The sequence below is a fragment of the Myzus persicae genome, unplaced genomic scaffold (assembly GCF_001856785.1).
Source record: "Myzus persicae strain clone G006 unplaced genomic scaffold, MPER_G0061.0, whole genome shotgun sequence".
In the NCBI taxonomy this organism is placed as follows: domain Eukaryota; kingdom Metazoa; phylum Arthropoda; class Insecta; order Hemiptera; family Aphididae; genus Myzus; species Myzus persicae.
This window is the reverse complement of record NW_019101557.1, coordinates 93,562-102,519: the sequence shown is the minus strand read 5'-3', so window position 1 is coordinate 102,519 and position 8,958 is coordinate 93,562. Positions and strand designations below refer to the sequence as shown.

Genomic DNA, 8,958 nt, shown 5'->3' with positions numbered 1-8,958 from the left:
CCTAGTACGGCTACAACACGATTCCGCCATTGATATAAAGTATATTGAATATAATATAGTTTCATGACAATATGATAAGAATATCAACATAATAATATAAGATATATATATATAAATAGCCCGAAAACTGTATAACAATTATTCATCAATTGAGAACGGTTGGGACAATTTGGCTCAATTTTTTTTAAATTGTGTCCCATTGCCAGGAAACGGTTTTCGAATTGAAAAAGCTACATCAAACTTTAGCTTATAAAATTGTCCATACGACATATATAATCGTTAAAATGTGGCTGTCGGCTACGTTATGGCTGCTCATCGGCATGTATACATTCAAAATAGTTAATACAATTACAATTAAACATATTATTCATATAGCGTGTGCGCCTAGCGGGGTCCTCAATCCACTGCAGATTGCAGATTGATAGCCTACCTGATTACCCCTAATTTAGTAATGTATCTTAGGCGCAATCCTTCAATTTACATAATTATTGCGTTTGATTATGCCATGGTAAATTTATACCAACAATCATGAAATCCCAATGTCTGTTTCTCGCTGTCGCAAGACCAAAAATATTATGTTTGAGCAATTTCTTAAATGTATGAGGGTTTTTAAAAATAATAACAATAAATATTGTATCCGACAATATGCAGACTATGACCAAATATATTTTTAAATCTAAATCACAATTCTCGTTTTAATTAGTCCGTATGTTGGCCTCCTCCCATAACCTCTCCGATTTCTCATTCAACATTCTGATCTACCCTGCTCACTTGTAGAATACGTGAGCTGCATAGACACAATAATACATAATATGTATTAGTCAGAGCTATTAAGTTAGTACCTCGAGATATATAACATTGTCTTAAATATTTACTTAAGAGTATTCTTATTCAAACAAAAGAAAAAAATGCAAAATACACAATAATGTTACATTAATCATTAATATAATTTCATTTTGATAGGTAATACTTGAACAGTAAAGTTATATAATAGTATTATTATTTTATTTATGGATCCTGACAATATAATCGAATTAGTATCCACATGGAGTTTTATATTAATCTAAAAATACAAGTAAAATAACAGATTGATTTAATTAAATGTATGTAGAATACATGATATTAAAGTGCGAATTAATAGTTTAAATATAAGTATCAATTTACCGCTTAATATTAGTTGCCGACATAACTGATAATAACATATCCCTTATGGAGAATCGTAAACCATCCAATCTTGTGCAAATATAAACAATAAATTACTGTGATCTGTGAATTTATGATAGAAATAAAAATAATTCTTACTTGTTTCCAATGGTAGACCTTTGCTAAATCGATCACAGAATTCTGCGGCCGTTTCATAATAATCTATAAAAAAAGTACATCAATAACAGTAATTTAATTAGAAAATTGTGTTTTGATCGAATAAATACAATAAATTATAATAATGATTCTTTAACTATACTTTTACAGCATATTGGGTATAATATTATAATCTATTCTACAAAATGAATTAAATTTTGTTTTGTAATTACTTTAATAATTACTTACCTAGTCTACCAGCGACCGCATAATTGTTAATGAACTTAACTAATGGATCTGCAATTATTTGAATTAATAGTTCAAATATGTGTTTAACATTACATTGCAATTGTAACATTTTATTTTTTCTACATGCATTATACAAAAATAAGCTTGGACTATTAAGGCTTTACGATTTTGAATATGTAATTGACATACAAATGAATAATAATATTATGAATAATTGTAAATTATAATTATAGATCACTGACAATAACTTACGTGGAAAATGTGTTTCACCAGTTCCAATATGTGTCTCTAATGTGAAGATATATAATATAACATTTTAAATACTGTAACATAGACTTATAAAAGCGCAAATTGTAAAATAGCAGATAGGGATACAATACAATCACAGAATGGAGTGGGAAAGTATTGTAGTGGTTGTAATATTATTATAACGGTGTACCTATATTAATGAATTATATCATCCAGATTCTAGAAGCACAGTTTATTGTAGTTATACATAATAAAATATGACGTAAAAATAAAACTATAGGTAACTCGTAATGTTTACTTACTGTATAGAAACAATAAGTCATGAAAGTTATGCACTTGAATTATATCATGAACTATAAACATACACAATATTATCACTATTTTTCATAAATCTCAGTTTGTTACCTTTTTTTTTTATTTCAATGTAATCACTTGTGTTGGAAGGCAATACCGACTTACAAATACAAGAGAAGCCGCTTATTAGAAACACGGACTTGTACTATATATAATAATATTTTGTGTGTTAATATAGTTTGATGCATTGAAGTATGAATCTCAATTTTGAATAAGGGATCGATATTCTAACCAAACTCAATGTATATGTGTCAAAATAACAATGTCCACCAAATGTCTCGAAAATCTGTTGATATTATTTAGGCCTGATGTAAACATGTGAAGAGGATTTAAGAAATTAGACACAAGCCACCAATGTAACTTGTTCACAACTACACATAATTTCGGTAAACAATTATTTCTATAAAGATCTAATGGCTCTTTACTACATTATTTTTCCTTTTATTACTATTAGTATTTATGATTGTTATTTTACTAAGAAATACAATAATTATTCCAATGGATTTTATATTCATGGTGAGTTAGCTCCGGAGATGCCTGATTGCGGCCCGAATGCCGGTAGTCGTATTTAATCCCAAATATAAGTATCCCGATTGAGGACCGTCCAAACACCCATTGGTCCACAAAATAGCTTATAATTAATAAAATTAACCATTTTGTATGAGAAATATTTGTATATGCAAAACAAATACAATGTCTTGTTTATGATAATTATCATAAATGTGTGAATAAATATACAAGTAATTCTTACAAGGCTGTAAACAGTATATACTTAGTCTTACATTTTATCTAATATTTTTTATAATTAATGCCTGGAAATGACCATGCCGAATATTTTTGATCTTGGGAATCGTGAATACGATAGTTATATAATTATGTCAAAATACGCACCGGACGCAATCAAGATATTTATTTAGTTTTGATAAAGACTGTATAGGTAGTTTCCTGCCTAACCGCAATAGGAATAGGTGAAAAAGTAAAAAGGTTACTTTTAGCCGCAATCGGGCGACACCCGTTACCTCTATTCTCCCAGAAGCTGAGTAATAATTATATACATTATACAAGGTATCGAATAAAATAATAAAATATTTTTATTTTACGTTTACTAAGTGTTAGCCGATTATTATCTATACATATTCGACTAAATAATTAATGCATATCAGCTATATTTGTATTATTTATTGTTATAACATTAAAAAGCAATGTATGCATTATACTATATTTAATTAAAAACCTACGAATCATTAGAAGAATAAACTTACAGAATTTTCGAGTAAATATTTGGAACTCCCTTGGATTAGAAAAAGCAGCATCTACACAAAGATAAATTATATTATACCTTAATCGCAGTTTGTTACTGTTTTTATACATTAATCTAAATATACAAATTACTACACATACTTTGGTCCATCATTACAGTATACAAATATATAATTAAATATAAATTACATTTGAGAATATAAATCGAGGCCCCAGCTATTTATAATAAGTATTATAAAAAAATAGGTATGTAACAAAACAACAGAAAGGAATGTGAAAGGCTTGGGGAGCATATAATATTGTTATTGTTGTGTATAATACTTTATTAATATTAATAATCATTGAGAAAGATTCACTGAATGTGTGTGATGTATAAATCATACTACTTATTAATGACACAACACTCCAACATTAAATTTGGTAAGGAATTGAAGTTTTTGAATTTTGTCAACGTACCATTTACTTTTTGGCGATTCATTTTCAACCAATCAAAAAGTTTAATAATAAATAATATTTTACACTTTCAATATTTATGTTACATTTATAGTATAGGTACGTCTTGTTCACCAATCATGCTAACCTCAATTTTTTTTCTTTAATTCTATTAAAAAATACTGATTTATACGATTATTAAAAATTGTGTTGATTTATTTCAAGTATCATACCCAGGTTATACTAGGTAACACGCTCCAAAAATAATCAAATGTTATTATAATTTTTATATTGTGATAGCCGATATTTATGAACCGACGTTAGTACATTAATATCATTGATACATGTTTGATTATATGACTGGAGCGTATTTGAATAGCTGATTATAATATAGCATCTATATATATGAACAGATTACATTGTAAAATGTTTAAATATCATGCTATAAGTAATTTGTAATGTTAGCTTATTCTTACTGATTGAGTTTATTATAGTTGTCATATTCGCATCTGCTGCGGCAAGGGATTGATCTATAAAAATAAACGTTGTTTTGCAAATACATCTCAGGCTATTATTGTTTTTATATTTCAATCTAATCAATTACATATATATATACTTGTGTAACTTAATAGCAACATAACAATGCATATTTATATTCACACTATTAATATAGACTGATGTAATGAAGTTTAATTTTCAGAGTGACTGCTGGCGCGAAGGTGCCTGTAATCACTCTGACCAATCTCATGACCTGGATATCAGGTGTCCGGGTCTCTACTCTATAAGTTTAATTTAAAATCATACTCTTCTATCGACAAGATAGAGTTGACCATGTTTACCATCACTGGAGTGTCCTATGCTTTCGGCACAAGCTTTTATGTTCGACATTCTGTATCTCGTGCCAATTCGTTATCGGTATTCAAGTGCGCAATTTCTACTGTTATAATATTTTAATAACGTGGATAGTACAATAATATTGTCGTTCTAACATTGGAATGTTAGGCTAAATTATAATTCGATAAGTCAGTGATATTCAACTGGGGATCTAGATTAATAAATAGTCGATCACTAATAGAAACACTTAGTTATGGATCACAACTAAACAGAACATATGTGTGAGATATACCTACATAATAAGTCTGTAATTTCAACGAAAAATGTTTAAAATGACTGTTGTAACTTTTAACTTTCTAACCAAAAGTATTATATTATACTTTTCCATATTATGTTCATAATAACACATAACCGTTTTAAAAGAGTAGAAATTTAACATTATTCAAACATTTATCCAACAACAAGCAGTAATATAAAATGACCTTAATGCACTTAAAATTAAAACAATTTTGTAGATTATCGGTCAAGTATTATAGTTAATTTGGCGAATCTGAACTTACAGTTAGTGTCGAGAATTATGTAAATGAAAATTACTCATCTTATATGTTAATTTATGTTGAATAGTTCAATCTCTTCTTATCATTATTACATATAAATAACACTGTATTAATTAACTATAAATAACAAGCAATGTATATTTACAGAATCTCTGCAATATTTTTTCGAAGTTGTCTAGTTCACTGGGTGCTAATTCTCCTAGCACTATAAAAAAATAAAAAATATCAAGCATAAATACATTTCAGTTTGTTACTGTCTTTTTTATTTCAAATAAATCAAGTAGATATACGATAAGTTAATACAATTAATATACCTTCTGTATTTCTTTTCAGAAGTCCAAACTCATAAAATTGTCCTGTAAAAGTTTAAATAAACAGTCAAGTGTAAATATACAACATAATTTGTAATTTAAATGGTAGCAATTTTTCCAGCGGATCGATTATAATAGTCATAGGATACATAAGTAGTAGATGTTTTGTATGGAGGAATATGTACTTATGGAGGAATATGGAGTTTAATAAATATTTTTTACAAACATGATATTTACTAAAAATACAAATCTTTGACTCGGACAGCGTCATTCGGTTCAGATAGTATTCAATTTAACCCCACATTAAATTGTATCTGTATAATTGTCTTATCGTCAACTCATGTTTATTTGATATTGTTGTGTATGTTATTACTTTGTATTTATACTCAACACGAAGCAGTAATTTTTAAGATCTCAACAACCGGACAGAATAGATTTAATGAATTTAACCCTGCATCACCACGAGCTAAACTACACGTCGTTGTTGGGATTTTAAACCACCAGAACAACGATATGATAATCAACCGGGGAACTCGCAAAGGTCAATGTAATTTTATGAATATGAGTGAATTGAGCACAGCGAGCTTCTTTCATATTTTTTGTAATGACTACTATGTTCTAAATGACAAACACAGTCGTCGGCCGCCAGTTTTCGTCTTCGACGGTCTGGCAACACCTGTTTGTCTCGCTCACGACTCACGAGTGACAAATCTGTAGTATACCTGCCGCGTAGACCGTGTAGTATTATTATCAGCACATATTATTGGAAGCAAACCGCGTTTAATATTTTGAACAGAACATAATATGTAATAGGCTCCCTACTCCGGCCAAAAGCTTTGACTATGGGGTGTAGGTATCAACGCGACTATGTATTATCTTGTAATATTATGTACATACATTTTAAATTGACTTTTAATAAAAATAAAAATGTATAATTTATAATTGAATTTTTTTTTAACTCAATGCTTTATTCAAATCACTTAAAAATGATCCAAGTCGGTTCTCTGAATAAAAATATAAAAATTGCAGGCTTGCAAATAGGTTTTTACCATTGACTATTATATGTAATGAATAATGATTTGTTTTTATATTACTCTAAAATCTAAATTACTGACTTTAGTGAAACTCACGATCATAGGTAAAAAAGTAATAACATTAAGTGAAGCTCGATGTATTTATATGAACAATGCGTTGTGATAGAGAAAGTAAACTTAAATTACTTACTATAGCATTTTAACACTTCATCAAACTCTGAAAATGTTAATTGGTAGTAAAAAATGTGTCGGATTTTTTACAATTAAATTGAAGGAAGACAGTTGATATGTAAGAGAAATATCTGTGTTCAATTTGTTTTCAAATAAAGAATTAATTAAAAAATATATTTTTTAATTTGTTTACCAAAACATAAAAAAAAATTAAAAGATGAATTATTTTTAGTGCTTGTTCTTGTAAGTCGTAATAAATAACAAGAATTATGATATCTCTATTATTTCAGGAGATATCACAATGAGTAAATTCTCACTTGAAAAACTAAATGATATTATAATAAACCCCATTTCATTTAATGGAATATATTGATTAATATTTCATTAAAATAACACTAATTTTCTGAATTTGAATTGTATTTATTTGGTTCGTAAATAGGATTCTCTATTAATATTAAAATGTGATATTATTTAATAAAAATAAGCAATTTACTCACGTAATCTGCGTTGTTCTGGCGTAAGTGCAATTGTATTTCCAATAATATAAAACATAATAAATAAACCTAACATAATAATATGTTTTACCATACTTGGAATTACCAACAAAAAATAGAAATAATTGCGAGGTTGATTGGGATAAAGTTAAGTAGTATTTAAAAAGTAGTTCAACTACGATTTTCAGCGTTCTTCTGCAAAAATGAAACATAACAGGTGGTTATAGTGCAACTGCGTAAACCACATGGGGAAATAGAAGTACGAAAATAATGTTTTTTTTTCTTTAAAAATATATGTATAGTGTACTATAATAAATATGATTCTTGTATATTTGTGATCCTTGTCACTGACACCTAAATACACAAGAACAATACATTGAGTTTTTCATGTCTCTTACGTGTGCCCATTTCAATATATAACGTAATTGCATAATATGCTTAAGTCATGGTAAAATTAAAACAAAAATCATCAAATCTTAATGATTGTTCATTCCGTATAGGTTAATGAATCTGTGGTAATATAGACTTGGTTATTAGAAAATATAGAAAAACATATCAAAAAGCAAGAGATAGTTAAAAAAAAGTCCAAAGGCAATATGTATATTTTAAACTTTTTTTCAGAGTTTAATACTATTTCCACCAATACAAACGCAATAGCTTAAGATAACATAATATTATATAATTGATGTGATTGATCACTTCAATACACAATTGGAATACATTCACTTTTATCAATTCGTTAGGCTAAGTTACAGGCACTTGTTTTTACAAATTTTTTTTTTTTTGATTATCGACATAAACATTTAACAGTTATAGTTTTTTTAGTTCGTCAGCCAGAACTTACAATAAGGGTTTATGTACGCATTCCATTTGGTTCGGTTCTCCGAAGAATACATAATACACGTTTTAGAATGTTTGCATTTTACTTTTAACAAAAATCGAACATTTTTATAGTGTTTCGTAACAGTTATTATCGTATAATATGAAAATATGAATATAATTATCGATTTTAAGTTTTTCCATCTATCACCTGTTGAATGAAATAAAATTGCCATTATATTATCACGAGATTTATATTTTTGTATTTATTCTGTTTAGTTATTTCATATTTGTATACCTCTCTCTGTCTCTCTGCTTCTCATTTTTACTATCCACGAACATAAAATTTTTGTTTTCGCGGTCAACGTTCGGCCGCTTATTATTGCTTACGAACTGTACACATTTATAAGAAAAGACAGTAAATATAATATAACTACTCGTGTTTTGATATTATTAGGATTTAGGAAGTTTATATTGTTTTGTAGATCTACAGAACAAATTAAATACGTTTGCACGGTGAAATAAAGCACAATATCTCTTATTTTAAACAATGTAAAACAAATTAAGTTAACATGAAATCGTGAGGTTTGGACAGATTATCTGATCTTTAACGACTGTTTATCCCTGTGCTCCACACGGTCGGATTTAGCCCGGTTAAGATGTTTTGGTGGTGATGAAATTACAGTGGTGTTTTCTGTCTAGCAAACAAATAAGTTCAAAAATAATACATTTTTGTTTATGGTAATGTCGGCATTGGTAGCAGATTAAAATAGTTACGTAGTAGAAAATATTATACATATATTTTTTTTTAAATATTACTAGCTGCCCCGTTACGGCGTTGCCCGTGTATTACAAAGCTACATATAAAACACCTTTTATATCACATTATTTTGAG

At 28.1% G+C, this 8,958-nt stretch overlaps 1 long non-coding RNA gene across 1 annotated transcript; it reads right to left on the bottom strand.

Annotated features, from left to right (window-relative positions):
- Positions 1-4,320: 4,320 nt before the first annotated feature.
- LOC111029503 lies at positions 4,321-5,655 on the bottom strand. Its single transcript, XR_002604022.1, has 3 exons — positions 5,549-5,655; positions 5,380-5,439; positions 4,321-4,373 (listed from the first exon to the last, which is right to left on the bottom strand). It is a non-coding gene; the product is annotated as an uncharacterized LOC111029503 (long non-coding RNA).
- Positions 5,656-8,958: the final 3,303 nt, after the last annotated feature.